The 18,179-nt window shown below is 41.8% G+C and overlaps 1 long non-coding RNA gene across 1 annotated transcript in view; it reads right to left on the reverse strand.

Annotated features, from left to right (window-relative positions):
- Window positions 1-305: 305 nt before the first annotated feature.
- The window catches only part of LOC124607352, a 54,404-nt gene continuing 36,530 nt past the window's right edge, over window positions 306-18,179 (reverse strand). The window contains exon 3 of the long non-coding RNA XR_006978817.1: window positions 306-496. This is a non-coding gene — a long non-coding RNA (uncharacterized LOC124607352). The remainder of the gene's footprint in view (window positions 497-18,179) is intronic.

Consider the following 18,179-nt stretch of genomic DNA (forward strand, 5'->3'; position numbering starts at 1 on the left):
TGTAGTCCAAAAATAAATTAAAAAATGAAAAAAAAGAAACATACCATGTATGAACTCTAAGAGTGACCTCAAAGCAAGATGAGAGGTCCCACATTGCTACATTTTGAATCACGTGCACGTTCTGTTTCTCAGAAGCACACGTATCTTTTAACCCGTCCAATCCCTCACTATAAAGTACAGAAACCAGGAATTGTCCATCTGGTTAAAAACAGTACTCGCACAAGTGGGCCCTCATTTATATCTCACACTATAGCTGAAGGTTCAACTTACCGAGTAGTTCATCTTCTGACAGCTGTGAAGCTGCAAAGTTGTGAGATTCAGACAGTTCCTGCAGATCTTACGTAAGATGCGAGCTCTGGTACCGCGCATCATCGTAAGTGTCCGGAGTTGTGGCATCATACCGGCTGTCCGTAAGACCTCTCTGTCCGTCTTCTCACACCTGCAGTGGGCGCACTCGGAGCAGGTGACACCGCAGCAGCTCCTCCCATTCTGTGCCCTGCAGTGTGAGAGGCGCACAATGAGAAACACATAATGATCGAATTCTTATACTTTGACGTAAGTTTCGTGCGTAAAACTACTCTCGTTAACTGTGTAGTCCATTTACAGTGAATTAATCCACAAGATCTTGAAGGCAGCAAATACTGGTGCCCAGGTTTACGTTCCTCGACTTTTGGAAGATGTCTGACAGGGTTCCACACTGTAGCCTAATAAACAAAAGACCAGTTTTGTGACTGAACAGAAGAGCTCCTAACAAATGGAACATAGTATGCCATTCTTAGTAAAGAGAAACCTTCAGACATATTAGTAACCTCTGAAATATCCCAAGGGAGTTCTTAAAAGATGTCATTTTCACTTTTAGCTGTAACTGTTTTTATTGTGCTATTGCAATTTTGGATTATAAGCCACTGTCTTGTAACAAGAACCGACACGACCTCACTGTGCCAGTACTGCAAACAGTTAAATGCGGCAGGGAAATACAGCTGTTAGTTTTCCTGGGGGCGTGCTGCCTCTACTGTGTAGTTAAACGATGATGGCATTCTCTTGGGTAAAATATTCTGGAGGTAAAATAGTTCCCCATTCGGGTCTCCACGTGGGTCCGATAAGGAGGATGTCGTCATCGTGAAAAACCAAACATACAATCTACAGGTGAGGTCATAGACTGCTAGATCCCTTAATTGGGCAGGTAGGTTAGAAAATTTAAAAAGGGAACTGGATGATTTGAAGTTGGATATTGTGGGAATTAGTAAAGTTCTGTGGCAAGTGGAAAAGGAGTTTCAGTCAGGTGAGTACAGGACCATAAATACAAATCAAATAGGGTAGTGCAAGAGTAGGTTTAATAATGCATACAAAATAGGAGTCCATGCAGGCCAAAAACGGATATGAAGCCAACATTCACCACAGTAGTACAGGTTTATATACCAACTAGCTCCACAGATGATGAAATAAAAGAAATTGTTCAGACACATAGTTAAGGTACAGAAAAATTTAGTTGTGACAGGGTACTAATTCCTGCTGTCGATGTGCACTAAGGTCGTAAGCTGAAGCGAAGACTTGTTATTTTTCATATATCAAACAATCGAAACTCGAGATACGAACACCAACAATGTAGGAAGAGACGGACTGCTAGTTACCATAAAGAAGACACATCAGGTTGCAGTCAGATGAGATTAAAAGGCACTCACACATATAGCTTTTGGCCACAGCCTGTGTCAGTAAAGACACACACACACACACACACACACACACACACACACACACACCATGCACACATGATCACCAATCCAGCATCTTGGGCTGGAATGCACATCACATTGATCACATTGGTTGCAGCAGCTACTTGGAGACGTAGGGGCTTGCACAGGAAAGAGTGGCAGGGGGAAGTGCATCACACGAATCTTTGGAATGAAAAGCAGAACAATAACAACAATACGGCACTGAATCTTAAGTGTGACAAAGGCATGTAAGCCAAAATTGCAATAGCATTATAACAAAGGAAGTGTATACCCCAAAGGAGTGCTGTAGGACCGTAACTATCCACAGAGTGTATAAATGACCTTGTGGAGAACATCAAGAGGCCCGTCAGTCAGTTTGCAGATGATAACTGCAGAGGACTGACACTTGGTGCAGTGACTGTTAGTTGACCCCCAAAGTAAGCAAATTAACATATTGCGCATAAATAAACAGAAAGACCCATTACTGGACAATTACACAATTGCCAAACAATCCCTGGAAGCAGCCATATTTATTCATCTACATCTACATCGACATTGATACTCCGCAAGCCACCCAACGGTGTGTGGCGGAGGGCACTTTACGTGCCACTGTCATTACCTCCCTTTCCTGTTCCAGTCGCGTATGGTTCGCGGGAAGAACGACTGTCTGAAAGCCTCCGTGCGCGCTCTAATCTCTCTAATTTTACATTCGTGATCTCCTCGGGAGGTATAAGTAGGGGGAAGCAATATATTCGATACCTCATCCAGAAACGCACCCTCTCGAAACCTGGACAGCAAGCTACACCGCGATGCAGAGCGCCTCTCTTGCAGAGTCTGCCACTTGAGTTTATTAAACATCTCCGTAACGCTATCACGGTTACCAAATAACCCGGTGACGAAACGCGCCGCTCTTCTTTGGATCTTCTCTATCTCCTCCGTCAACCCGACCTGGTACGGATCCCACACTGATGAGCAATACTCAAGTATAGGTCGAACGAGTGTTTTGTAAGCCACCTCCTTTGTTGATGGACTACATTTTCTAAGCACTCTCCCAATGAATCTCAACCTGGTACCCGCCTTACCAACAATTAATTTTATATGATCATTCCACTTCAAATCGTTCCGTACGCATACTCCCAGATATTTTACAGAAGTAACTGCTACCAGTGTTTGTTCCGCTATCATATAATCATACAATAAAGGATCCTTCTTTCTATGTATTCGCAATACATTACATTTGTCTATGTTAAGGGTCAGTTGCCACTCCCTGTACCAAGTGCCTATCCGCTGCAGATCTTCCTGTATTTCGCTACAATTTTCTAATGCAGCAACTTCTCTGTATACTACAGCATCATCCGCGAAAAGCCGCATGGAACTTCCGACACTATCTACTAAGTCATTTATATATATTGTGAAAAGCAATGGTCCCATAACACTCCCCTGTGGCACGCCAGAGGTTACTTTAACGTCTGTAGACGTCTCTCCATTGATAACAACATGCTGTGTTCTGTTTGCTAAAAACTCTTCAATCCAGCCACACAGCTGGTCTGATATTCCGTAGGCTCTTACTTTGTTTATCAGGCGACAGTGCGGAACTGTATCGAACGCCTTCCGGAAGTCAAGAAAAATAGCATCTACCTGGGAGCCTTTATCTAATATTTTCTGGGTCTCATGAACAAATAAGGCGAGTTGGGTCTCACACGATCGCTGTTTCCGGAATCCATGTTGATTCCTACATAGTAGATTCTGGGTTTCCAGAAATGACATGATACGCGAGCAAAAAACATGTTCTAAAATTCTACAAGAGATCGACGTAAGAGATATAGGTCTATAGTTTTGCGCATCTGCTCGACGACCCTTCTTGAAGACTGGGACTATCTGTGCTCTTTTCCAATCATTTGGAACCCTCCGTTCCTCTAGAGACTTGCGGTACACGGCTGTTAGAAGGGGGGCAAGTTCTTTCGCATACTCTGTGTAGAATCGAATTGGTATCCCGTCAGGTCCAGTGGACTTTCCTCTATTGAGTGATTCCAGTTGCTTTTCTATTCCTTGGACACTTATTTCGATGTCAGCCATTTTTTCGTTTGTGCGAGGATTTAGAGAAGGAACTGCAGTGCGGTCTTCCTCTGTGAAACAGCTTTGGAAAAAGGTGTTTAGTATTTCAGCTTTACGCGTGTCATCCTCTGTTTCAATGCCATCATCATCCCGTAGTGTCTGGATATGCTGTTTCGAGCCACTTACTGATTTAACGTAAGACCAGAACTTCCTAGGATTTTCTGTCAAGTCAGTACATAGAATTTTACTTTCGAATTCAATGAACGCTTCACGCATATCCCTCCTTACGCTAATTTTGACATCGTTTAGCTTCTGTTTGTCTGAGAGGTTTTGGCTGCGTTTAAACTTGGAGTGGAGCTCTCTTTGCTTTCGCAGTAGTTTCCTAACTTTGTTGTTGTACCACGGTGGGTTTTTCCCATCCCTCACAGTTTTACTCGGCACGTACCTGTCTAAAACGCATTTTACGATTGCCTTGAACTTTTTCCATAAACACTCAACATTGTCAGTGTCGGAACAGAAATTTTCGTTTTGATCTGTTAGGTAGTCTGAAATCTGCCTTCTATTACTCTTGCTAAACAGATAAACCTTCCTCCCTTTTTTTATATTCCTATTAACTTCCATATTCAGGGATGCTGCAACGGCCTTATGATCACTGATTCCCTGTTCTGTACATACAGAGTCGAAAAGTTCGGGTCTGTTTGTTATCAGTAGGTCCAAGATGTTATCTCCACGAGTCGGTTCTCTGTTTAATTGCTCGAGGTAATTTTCGGATAGTGCACTCAGTATAATGTCACTCGATGCTCTGTCCCTACCACCCGTCCTAAACATCTGAGTGTCCCAGTCTATATCTGGTAAATTGAAATCTCCACCTAAGACTATAACATGCTGAGAAAATTTATGTGAAATGTATTCCAAATTTTCTCTCAGTTGTTCTGCCACTAATGCTGCTGAGTCGGGAGGTCGGTAAAAGGAGCCAATTATTAACCTAGTTCGGTTGTTTAGTGTAACCTCCACCCATAATAATTCACAGGAACTATCCACTTCTACTTCACTACAGGATAAACTACTACTAACAGCGACGAACACTCCACCACCGGTTGCATGCAATCTATCCTTTCTAAACACCGTCTGTACCTTTGTAAAAATTTCGGCAGAATTTATCTCTGGCTTAAGCCAGCTTTCTGTACCTATAACGATTTCAGCTTCGGTGCTTTCTATCAGCGCTTGAAGTTCCGGTACTTTACCAACGCAGCTTCGACAGTTGACAATTACAATACCGATTGCTGCTTGGTCCCCGCATGTCCTGACTTTGCCCCACACCCGTTGAGGCTGTTGCCCTTTCTGTACTTGCCCAAGGCCATCTAACCTAAAAAACCGCCCAGCCCACGCCACACAACCCCTGCTACCCGTGTAGCCGCTTGTTGCGTGTAGTGGACTCCTGACCTATCCAGCGGAACCGGAAACCCCACCACCCTATGGCGCAAGTCGAGGAATCTGCAGCCCACACGGTCGCAGAACCGTCTCAGCCTCTGATTCAGACCCTCCACTCGGCTCTGTACCAAAGGTCCGCAGTCAGTCCTGTCGACGATGCTGCAGATGGTGAGCTCTGCTTTCATCCCGCTAGCGAGACTGGCAGTCTTCACCAAATCAGGTAGCCGCCGGAAGCCAGAGAGGATTTCCTCCGATCCATAGCGACACACATCATTGGTGCCGACATGAGCGACCACCTGCAGATGGGTGCACCCTGTACCCTCCATGGCATCCGGAAGGACCCTTTCCACATCTGGAATGACTCCCCCCGGTATGCACACGGAGTGCACATTGGTTTTCTTCCCCTCTCTTGCTGCCATTTCCCTAAGGGGCCCCATTACGCGCCTGACGTTGGAGCTCCCAACTACCAGTAAGCCCACCCTCTGCGACTGCCCGGATCTTGCAGACTGAGGGGCAACCTCTGGAACAGGACAAGCAGCCATGTCAGGCCGAAGATCAGTATCAGCCTGAGACAGAGCCTGAAACCGGTTCGTCAGACAAACTGGAGAGGCTTTCCGTTCAGCCCTCCGGAATGTCTTTCGCCCCCTGCCACACCTTGAAACGACCTCCCACTCTACCACAGGTGAGGGACCAGCCTCAATGCGGGCAGTATCCCGGGCAACCACAGTCTTAGTCCGATCAGGGGATGCGTGGGACGAGCTGGCCGTCCCCGACAAACCCCCATCCGGACCCCCACAGTGATGCCCATTGGCAACAGCCTCAAGCTGTGTGACCGAAGCCAACACTGCCTGAAGCTGGGAGCGAAGGGATGCCAACTCAGCCTGCATCCGAACACAGCAGTTGCAGTCCCTATCCATGCTAAAAACTGTTTTGCAAAGAACGTCTGAACTAATCTACAGAGAGCGCAAACAAATCGACAAAATTTAAACGGTTATTAAAATACAAGATTGCCTAGTAAATGCAGTAATGCTGCTACTTGCGCACTGCTGACACTGCTCGGCGGCGGAAGGAGACTAAGCGAAATTACACTATTCAGGTACTAAAACACGATGCTACACTCTCAAATACTATAATACGCCCGAAATTTATGAATTAAACAATGCAAGTACCAAAAACACGCAAAGAAATTAAGAATTAATAGAATATCCTTGTAAAACTAAGTGTAGGAAATCGTTGATGCCACACTGAGATTAGCTGACCACCCACAAAGGAGCTAGTCCAAAAGTCTTCGTTCAGCCAATACAGTGGAACCTCACTTAATAAGCAGCTCCCACAATGTGCAATTCACATAATGAGCTAAACAAATTATTAAAAACAGACACGCTTAACAAGCACGAGTCACGACGATTTAGTGCAACATCACCAGCCGTATGCATGCAGTGGGGGAAACGGTTGCCAATATGAGCAACTTTCATTGTCAGCAGCAGCATATCAATAATGTCTTTAGTACATACCACAGTCCGGGCTTAGCGCTCTTTCTGCTACCCACCTTACTGCAGCTTGCAATCACACATTTTTTCTAAAATAGTGTTCCCACAGTGTTTTTTATGCACAAATTTTAATAAGCTTCTTAAAAATGTCCCAGAAGCTAAAGCTGCAAGAATATGACCGTAAGAGTAAGAAAATGACCTTAGAAATGAAACGTAAAATAATTGAAAAATGCAAACGTGGTGTGAGCATTGCTGATTTAGCATCACCTATTTGCACTATCCTCAAGAACCGGGACAAGATTAAGGAGATAGAGGCTGCAAAGCGAGTGACACGAACATCCAAACAATGGTTTTGTATTCTGGACGATACTGACAGGTTGTTCCTTATACGGATAAAATGGATAAATGAAAAGCAATTGCAAAACACTATTAATGAGAACATAATTTGTGAAAAGGTGAGAATGATTCACTGAAGTGTTTAAGGGAAGCGGTGGGTGGTCCGAGAAGTTTAAGAGAAGAACTAGTGTCCACTGCATGGCGGACACAGAGGCAGCAGAGAGCTTTCATCAGAAACTTCAAAATGCTCGTAGATTCTGAGGTTTTTAATTGTGATGAGACAGGTCTGTTCTGGAAAAATATACTGAAGCATACCTTTGTAAGAGCAGAGGAGAATGCATTACCCAGGTGTGAGACAACCAAAGCCGATCTCACACTGCTATTCTGTGCCAATGCGAGAGATTATTTGAAAATTAAACCTCTCCCTGTTTACCATTCAGTAACTCTTCAAGCCTTCAAAAAGTGTAAAGGGCACAAGAGCAGGTTAAATGTGATGTGGAGATCCGACAACAAGGCTCCGGTGACACACGATCTTTTTTGTGATCAGATCGACGAAGTGTTCGGTCCTTCGATGAAACAATATTCTCTCGAGATTAATCTACCACTCTGTATCTTGCTCATTATGGACAACACTCCTGCCTATTCTCCAATCCTCCAGGCCTACAAGACCACTTCCTTGAAGAATTTCAATTCATCAAAATCCGTTACTCCAGCCTATGGACCAGTAAATTATTTCTAATTTTAAGAAGCCCTACACTAAGGCACTCTTCAGGCATTTCTTTGAGTCGACTGAAGTTACCAATCTCACTCTTGGAGAGTTTTGGAAATATCACTTACACACGATTACCTGTGCCAAGATCACCAAAAAGGTGTGGGATGGGATTACCGAGAGAACTCTCACTTCTACTCGGAAGAAACTTTGGCCAGAGTGCACTGTCGAATGTGACTCGGAGGCAATAGAGTCAGTACCTGTGGAGCCTGTAGTCAATGAGATTGTGTCTTTGTTAAGAGCACGGGACTAAAAGTGGACAACAGTGATATCAATCAGCTTGTGGAAGATTACAGCCAAGAAATGAGCACCGAAGAGCTTATAGAGTTGCAGTGTGTTTCACGGCAGGGAGTTGTGGAGAGGAGTTCTTCAAAGGAGGAGGAAGAGGAGAAAGAGGAGGCAGCAGTAACAGCAAAGCAGCAATCTTCTGGTCCAATACGAGAAATGCTGAAAGTGTGGGAATTGGTTGCATCGTCCACTGAAATCGTCACCCCAAAAAAAGTCAGTCCATAAGTTTAAGTAAACGCAGTCAACAATACAACATAAGAATCAGCTTAATTTTTCAAGGAACTCCACAACAGAATACAAGAAGTGACCCTTGAGGAAACTCTTCAGTTTCGATTTGAAAGTGCGTGGATTACTGCTAAGATTTTTGAATTCTTGTGGTAGCTTATTGAAAATGGATGCAGCAGTATACTGCACACCTTTTTGCCTACGAGTCAAGGAAGTACGATACAAAGGCAGGTTGGATTTATGCCGAGGATTAACTGAGTGAAAGCTGCTTATTCTTGCGAATAAGCTGATATTGCGAATAATCTGATACTGCTAACAAGAAACAGCAGTAAAGAATATATAAATTGAGAAGCCAATGTCAAAATACCCAGACTAGTGAACAGGGGCCGACAAGAGGTTCGCGAACTTACACCACTTATTGCCCAAACCACCCATTTCTGAGCCAAAAATATCCTTTTAGAATGAGAAGAGTTACCCCAAAATATAATACCGTATGACATAAGTGAATTGAAATAAGCAAAGTAGACTAATTTTCATGTCGAACCATCAGTTACTTCAGATACCATTCGAATAGTACAAATGGCAGCATTAAGTCTTTGAACGAGATCCTGAACGTGGGCTTTTCCACGTCAGTTTACTATCTATCTGAACACCCAGAAATTTGAACTGTTCAGTTTCACTAATCATAAGCCCATTCTGTGAAATTAAAATGTCAGGTTTTGTTGAATTACGTGTAGAAACTCTAAAAATGAGTCTTACTGTGATTTAGTGTTAGTTTATTTCCCAGAAGCCATGAACTTGGGTCATGAACTGCACTATTTGAAACCAAGCCATTGTTGCACACAACATCCCTTATTACCAAGCTAGTGTCGTCAGCAAACAGAAATATTTTAGAATTACCCATAATACTAGAGGGCATATCATTTACATAAATAAGGAACAGGAGCGGCCCCAACACTGATCCCTGGGGCAACCCCCCTTTTGACAGTACCCCACTCAGATCCCACATCACAGACATTCTCAACATTGTGAGTAATGACCTTTTGCTATCTGTTTCTAAAGTAAGAGATGAACCAATTGAGCTACTCTCCCTATTCTGTAATGGACCAACTTATGGAGCTATAGTCGGTGATCAAAACAATCAAACATCTTAGTTAAATCAAAAAATATGCCTAGCATTCAAACCCTTTTGTTTAACCCATCCAGTACCTCACAGAGAAAAGAGAATATAGCATTTTCAGCTGTTAAATGATTTCTAAAACCGAACTGTACATTTGATAGCAAATCGTGTGACATAAAATGATCAATTATCCTTACATAAGCAGCCTTTTCAATAACTTTAGCAAACACTGATGGCATAGAAATAGGTCTAAAACTGTCTACATTATCCCTTTCTATAAAGCAGCTTTACTTCTGACAAGGGAACCTCCCCGTCGCACCCCCCTCAGATTTAGTTAAAAGTTGGCACAGTGGATAGGCCTTGAAAAGCTGAACACAGATCAATCGAGAAAAGAGGAAGAAGTTGTGTGAAACTATGAAAAAAATAAGCAAAATATACAAACTGAGTAGTCCATGTGCAAGATAGGCAACATCAAGGATAGTGTGACCTCAGGAGCGCCGTGGTCCCGTGGTTAGCGTGAGCAGCTGCGGAACGAGAGGTCCTTGGTGCAAGTCTTCCCTCCAGTGTAAAGTTTAATTTTTTATTTTCAGACAATTATCAAAGTTCAGGCACTTACACATAACCAACTTCGCTCTCCAAAATTCCAGAACATGTTCAGATTTGCTTGGACATATGCAGGATTTGACAGTCTGCACACGGAAAAATTTGAAAATGTTAAAAACATATGTTTTGACAGAGCACAGGAAAACAGTGTGACTGTGAAACCGTTGCATTCATTTGTTGCAGTTTATGAGACAAACTCTTATGTTTTCATCACTTTTTTGGGAGTGATTATCACATCCACAAGAAAACCTAAATCGGGCAAGGTAGAATCTTTTTACCCATTCGCCAAGTGCACAAGTTAGTTGGATTGACAACATACTCTTGTCATGTGTTGCACATGGCGTCACCAGTGTCATATAGAATACATTGGACGTGTTTTCCTGTGGAGGAATTGGTTGACCTATGACCTTGCGATCAAATGTTTTCGGTTCCCATTGGAGAGACACATCCTTTCGTCTACTAATCGCACGGTTTTGCAGTGCGGTCGCAAAACACAGACACTAAACTTATTACAGTGAACAGAGACGTCATTGAACGAATGGACAGATCATAACTTTGCGAAAATAAAGAAAAAAAACTTTTCACTCGAGGGAAGAACTGAACCAAGGACCTCTCGTTCCACAGCTGCTCACGCTAACCACGGGACCACGGCGCTCCTGAGCTCACACTAGCCTTGATGTTGCATATCTTCCACATGGACTACCCAGTTTGTATATTTTGCTTATTTTTTTGATAGTTCCACACAACTTCTTCCTGTTTTCTCAATTGTTTTGTGTTCAGTTTTTCAAGGCCTATCCACTGCGCCAACTTATAACTAAATCTCAGGGGAGTGCGATGTGGAGGTTCCCTTGTGAGTATTTTAATTGTTCAGGAAACTGACCATACCTAAAGGAAAAATTACAAATATGGCTAAGTACAGGGCTTACATGTGCATCACTGTACTTTAACCCTTTTAGTGCCAAATACGATCTGATCGTGATCCAGATTTTCGGCGAAAAATGCCAGTAACGATCTGATCGTGATGCCTTTCTCATTCATTTTTTCCGCGCGTGAAGGCAAAGTTGTTAGTATTTCCTAGCGAATGAGAAAGGCATCACGATCAGATCGTTACTGGCATTTTTCGCCGAAAATCTGGATCACGATCAGATTGTATTTGGCACTAAAAGGGTTAATACTCTGCAAGGAACTCCATCATATCCATGAGAATCCTTAGTCTTCAGTGATTTAATCATTGACTAAATCTCCCCCTTGTCAGTATCACAGAGGAGTATTTCAGACATCAGCCTTGGAAAGGCATTTTCTAAGAGAATTATATGATTCCCTGTAGAAATTAAATTTTTATTTAATTCACCAGCAATGCTCAGACAATGATTGTTAAATACTGTACATATATCTGATTTAATAGTAACAGAAATATTTTTACTATGAACTGACTTAATATTGTCAACCTTCAGACACTTCCTTCACAACTGACCATATGGTCTTAATTTTATCCTGTGAATTAGCTATTCTATTTGCGCACCACATACTCTTGCCTTCCTAGTAATATTTTTAAGCACCATACAATACAGCTTGCAATGGGCAACTGTAGCTTGTTTGTGACTACTTCTAACATTTTGATATAATTCCCACTTTGTTCTACATGATATCCTTACCCCAGTAGTCAGCCACCCAGGCTGCCTTTTACTGCTAGTACTCCATGTAGAACGTTCTAATGGAAAGCAGCTCTGAAAGAGCAGGAGCAATGTGTTAAGGAAAGCGTTATATTCATCATCTATGTTATCGGCACTATAAACATCCTGACACTCTCGTTCCTTGACGAGTTTTAAAAAACTCTCAATTGCCTTTATATTAACTTTTCTACACAGTTTGTAATTATATGTGACATTCGTTTGAGTACACAAGCCTTTTAGAGCTAAAATTTGTGCATCATGGTCTGAAAGGACATTCACCCTTTTACTAACAGAATGCCCATCTGGTAATGAAGAATGAATAAAAATATTGTCTATGGCTGTGCTACTGTTCCCCTGCACCCTAGTAGGAAAAAACACAGTCTGTATCAGATCACACGAATTTAGGAGATCTACCAACACCATTTTTCTTGCACAATCATATACAAAATTAACACTGAAGTCACCATGTATAACTAATTTCTGGTACTTATTATAAAGTGAATCGAGAAACCTCACTAGCTTGAGCAGAAATGCTCTGAAGTCGGAGTTGGGGGACCTATAAGCAAGAAAAAATACAAGTTTAGTTTCATTAAATTCAACTGCCCCTGCACAACATTCAAATATCTGTTCAGTGCAGTGCCGTGATACGTCTATGGACTCGAATGGAATACTATTTTTTACGTACATAGCCACTCCCCCATCCTGCAAGGAACTGCTTGAAAAACAGCCAGCTAATCTGTATCCTGGTAAAAGAAGCCTCTGAATTGTCAAATTATTTATGTGGTGCTCTCATATACCAATAATTTCAGAGTCAACATCTATAAGCAGTTCACTAACTTTATCTCTAATACCTCTTACATTTTGATGAAATACACTAATTCCTTCTCTACTCGGGAACATGACGTCCTCTGACGGTGATTCCTTAGTTAGAGGGGCTTCCTTTAAGCAGGTATACCTATCAGCTGACTTCAATCTAAAAAAGGTGCAGCTCTAACACCAACTACTACAGGAATTTTTCCACGAGTGATCCCACCACCCCCTCCCACTACACTGTCACCTATAAGCTTTGCCAGCCTCCCCTCCCTATATCTTTTGAGGTGCAGGCCATGCCTAGTGAAACCTTATCTACTGATAAGACTGTACTGGCACAATTGCAATGTGACCCATCCCCTCTGCCACCAGTGCCTTCTCCAGCACCATGTTAAGGTGCCTAACAGCCGCATTAAGATGAGGCCAATTGTGATGCTGAAACGCTGCACGAAATGCACATAGTGTTATGTTTGGGTAGCTATCTTTACCAGGTCACCACCTACTTCACATTCCCTGTCCCTATCACGTACGTAATACTGTATGCATAATTTTCTTTGAACAAATGGCACAAGGAAGATAAAACTTTTAGTACTTTTTCTGCACGGAACGCATTATCGTATTTTACATCACTTTATACGGGATAAATTATTTCCCTTAAAGAGTGTTTTGCACTACGAGTAAGATTCCGGAACGAATTGTGCTCACTGTGCGAGGTTTCACTGTATTTGAATACTGCTCGTGATTCTGGGATCTGTAACAAATAGGACTGATAGAAGAAACAGACAATACCCAAAAGTAGAGCAGAACATTTTGTCATATAATAATAAAGATTTTATTGTCTTTAGGCCATTACAGCAATTGACAACGTCAAATGAAGTTACAATTTATAATACAGTGTGATAAGGTATTGACTACTGAAATATTTTAGCTTATATTACAATAAATGTACAGTGGGTCATATGTTGGATTACTGCATTTTACAGTTGAAGAATTCATTGATATCATAGAACAGGTGGGCAATAAACCATTCATGCAGTCTTTCTTTGAATGTATGTTCAGGAAGATCCTGTATAGCATGTGGGAGCTTATTAAATAGTTTGTGCCCTGTGACTTCATAGCTATTTATTGATTTTGATAGTCTGTGGTAAGGCGTGTATATGTGTTTGATACTTCTTGTGTTGCAACAATGTACATTTTCTCTACGTTTCACATCTTGTAGGTTCTTCTTCGTAAAGGTTCATTTAGTAAGTGCGAAAGCATCGAGGAGATGTCCAGTCAACTCAAATGGTAAACACTGCGAGAGGAGTGTCGTGTACCACAGAATAGCTTACTTTTAAAATTACAAGTGCGTACGTTCCCAGAAGTCAACCTCCCGGAAGTCCACCAGTATATCGATCCTTCCTTCGTACAGCATATCCCAACAGGAACAGTCAATATTCGGAGGTACGACAGGAATGATCGATTGAAGCAAAAAATTTTGTAGGAATGGGCTGTAAAATGTGCCTGTGGTCATACCTTAAAAGCTATGACCACTGGTTCATCTTAGCTATTTTGAAAAACATCTCTTCTACTGAATAAATGTTTGTAGCTCTTAAGCTATGCACTTAAGAGCCCCTGCTCACTGGAAATTTTTTCTTTGTTTTGATCCATACCACCACCTCTCAAAATGTGGAAAGCAGAGAGCTTGCAGTACAAGGGACTTGTTACACAATATACAGGGTGTATTCATAGCTCTTATGGTATGTACTTTAGAGCCCATGCTTATGTGACGTTTTTTGTTTACAATGATCGTTTCTGTCACGTTCCCAACTCCTGGGACACTCTGTAGATGCAGATGTGGATATAGGATAATGCTAGAATATTGCACACTTTTTACTTGCTTTTGGTCGGTACAACATTGAAGGTTTTTTCTTACCTCAAAAATAAGATGTGTACTGAAATTACTTAATTCTATTATTAGATACTGTGTGAATGTCACCCTAAATAGTTTATAACACTGGTTTGGTGCAAGTGGATTACAACTGAACAGGAAAAGAACTAAATACTACAGTTTAAAAAACCAAAATCAACGGACTTCCAAATTATCCATAAAAACGAGGAACTTGGAGAAGCAGAATCTGTCAAATTCCTTGGGGTATTTTTAGAAAAAAAAAATTATCCCGGTCTTCTCATATAAGCCTATCTCAATGACAATACTGTTCTATGCAAGTGACACGGACACTAGGAAAGTTCTCCGAATGACATTTTCACTATGCAGCGGAGTGTGCGCTGATATGAAACTTCCTGGAAGATTAAAACTGTGTGCTGAACCGAGACTCGAACTCGGGACCTTTGCCTTTTGCGGGCAAGTGCTCTACCAACTGAGCTACCCAAGCACGACTCACGTCCCATCCCCACAGCTTCAATTCTGCCAGTACCTCATTTCCTCTCTTCTAAACTTCACAGAAAAGCTTCTGTGAAGTTTGAGTCTCGGTCTGGCACACAGTTTTAATCTGCTAGGAAGTTTCACTAGGAATGTTGTTTACCACAACTCTTTTGAATCTATTATAAGATATAGTATAATCTTTTGGGGGGGGGGGGGGGGGAAGAAGTAGTGTAAATAGAATATTATTAGTTTGAAAAAGTATTAGTATAAATATATGAACTATTGATCCTACAGTGTCATGCCGACCTTTATTCAAAGGTCTAAAAATTTTAACTACTTCATGTATTTACATTTATGAACTGTTTGTCTTTGCCCATATCAATCCAGAATTATTTATGGGAAACCATTTTCAATTTATATATGGCACAAGAAACGAAGATAATTTTCTGTTGCTATATCATAGGCTAAAACTCTACTCCCAGGCTCCTCAATAAACAGCTATAAAAATTTATGATAAATTAAAAATGAAAAACTTTCTCAGTATGGAACTAGGTTCACTGAAGATAAAATTATGCACCATCCTAGTGCAAAAATGTTATTGTTCATGCATGGAATTTCTGAATGACGGGGAAGATTCCTTTTGTAGAATAATGAAACAAATTTGTAATGATTTTTATAGATTAGGTTTCTTTCTACATTGTATGTACCTCTGGTACATTATTTACAATTACAAGCATCCTCTACTTTAAATCAATTATGTATGTCATGAGACAATAAAATTGTGATTCTGACACAGACACACACACACACACACACACACACACACACACACACACACACACACAGACATACACTTTCAGTGACTAGTCTCCTTTAATCTAAAAAGAGTTTAAATTCTATCAAAACTTTGCTAGAATATTATAAACAGCTTGATTCATGCAAGGCACACCCCCTTCAGCTTCAAGATACTGACATGAGGTTTTCAGCAATTGGTAGTAAGCACAGGGGCATCTAAATTTGTTATGGAGTGAACACAGTTAACCCTTTGCCCAATCATAATTTGTTTTAATGGAACAGCATACATTTTAATGGCAATCAAAACCTCTTTTTTTTAAATGGCAATCAAAATATCTCAAAAAGACGAGTATGGCGTTATACCACTCATAAATACTGGTGTTGAAATTTTTCATAAAAATATCTGTCAAATATGCTGGAGTTGAGAGGCAAGGTGGACTGGGATGTAAACACAGTCAAATTGGGCTCTTGTGCAAGGGAGTGTATTGTGTGCAGTGAGAAGAAGGACTGAGGCTGATAAAATGAAACATATTTCCTCTTCGTTTTGGCACTACAGGTCTCGGTGGACATCGAGCTCCTCAATACTCTTCCTCCATCTGTTTTTCTCCTCCATCAGATCTCTATCTCAGTAAGGTCAGTGGATACAGTATCCCGCCATCTAGCTCTCGGTCAGCCCTTCCATCTGGTGGAACACAACCTGTCTTTCATTATTCATTTGGGCATCTTGTCATCTGCATCTTCCCCACAAATCCCAACCAGAGTATGCTTTCAGAGTTAACAATATTAGGGAAGGACATCTCGACACGACTATCACTTGTCGGTTCAGAAGCATGACGAAGAGGAACTTCTTACTTACTTCGCTACACAGTATTTTGCACTCGGGCATTAGGCGGTGTGAGAGAGAAACAACCAAAGCATGCAAAGTATAAAAGCTGTACATTCAGAAGTTCATAACTGTATACTATCAGAATTGTGGCCCAAACTTTAGTGCAGGCTCGATTGCTGAGCAACTACAATTTGTGACCACACTGAGGACTTCTCAGTGAGGAGAATGCAGCATTTTATCTCAGATGGAGTGCCGTCGGCAGGTGTAGAAGTAACTTCAAGTGTGACTGAGGGAAGTGCATTAATGAACTGGCACACAATAGTAACAGTAGCCTTTAATGGGCTTAACACTACACAGAAGTGAGACATATCCCTACGTCTTCTTACCAACAAATGATACTCTAAATAAAAGTAATTTATAATAACAGAACATACAATAATACACTGAGGCCACGAAAGTCATAGGATACCCTTTAAATTGCTGACGGACCTTCTTTTACCCGGCACAGTGCAGCAAGTTGACATGCACTCGACAAGTCACTGGAGTCCTCTACATCTACATCTACATCTACATCCATACTCCGCAAGCCACCTGACGGTGTGTGGTGGAGGGTACCCTGAGTACCTCTATCAGTTCTCCCTTCTATTCCAGTCTTGTATTGTTCGTGGAAAGAAGGAGTGTCAGTATGCCTTTGTGTGGGCTCTGACTTTATTCTCAGGGGCTCTTTGCATGATAAACGTAGGAGGGAGCAATATGCTGCTTGACTCCTCAGTTAAGGTATGTACTCGAAACTTCAACAACAGCCCCTACCGAGCTACTGAGCGTCTCACCTGCAGAGTCTTCCACTCGAGTTTATCTATCATTTCCGTAATGCTTTCGCGATTACTAAATGATCCTGTAACGAAGCGCGCTGCTCTCCGTTGGATCTTCTCTATCTCTTCTATCAACCCTAACTGATACGGATCCCACACTGCTGAGCAATATTCAAGCAATGGGCGAACAAGCATACTGTAACCTACTTCCTTTGCTTTCGGATTGCATTTCCTTAGGATTCTTCCAATGAATCTCAGTCTGGCATCTGCTTTACCGACGATCAACTTTATATGATCATTCCATTTTAAATCACTCCTAATGCGTACTCCCAGATAATTTATGGAATTAACTGCTTCCAGTTGCTGACCTGCTATTTTGTAGCTAAATGATAAGGGATCTATCTTTCTATGTATTCGCAGCACATTACACTTGTCTACATTGAGATTCAATTGCAATTCCCTGCACCGTGCGTCAATTCGCTGCAGATCCTCCTGCATTTCAGTACAATTTTCTGTTGTTACAACCTCTCGATACACCACAGCATCATCCGCAAAAAGCCTCAGTGGACTTCCGATGTCACCCACAAGGTCATTTACGTACATTTCCTCTGCGGAAGTACTGAGCCGCGCTGCCTCTGTAGCTGTTTACACAGTAGTTGCAAAAGCGTTGCCACAGCACAGTACTGTGCACAGCCCGACCTCTCGATTACGTCCCACAAATGTTCAACGAGATTTGCATTTCAGGCATTCCGGGTGGCCGAATTGTTCACTCGAGTTGTCCGGAATGCGGTCCAGTGATATGGTACATTGCCATCCATAAAAATTCCATCACTGTTTGCAAAAAAGAAGTCAATGAATGGCTGTAAATT

The sequence above is a fragment of the Schistocerca americana genome, chromosome 3 (assembly GCF_021461395.2).
Source record: "Schistocerca americana isolate TAMUIC-IGC-003095 chromosome 3, iqSchAmer2.1, whole genome shotgun sequence".
NCBI lineage: Eukaryota > Metazoa > Arthropoda > Insecta > Orthoptera > Acrididae > Schistocerca > Schistocerca americana.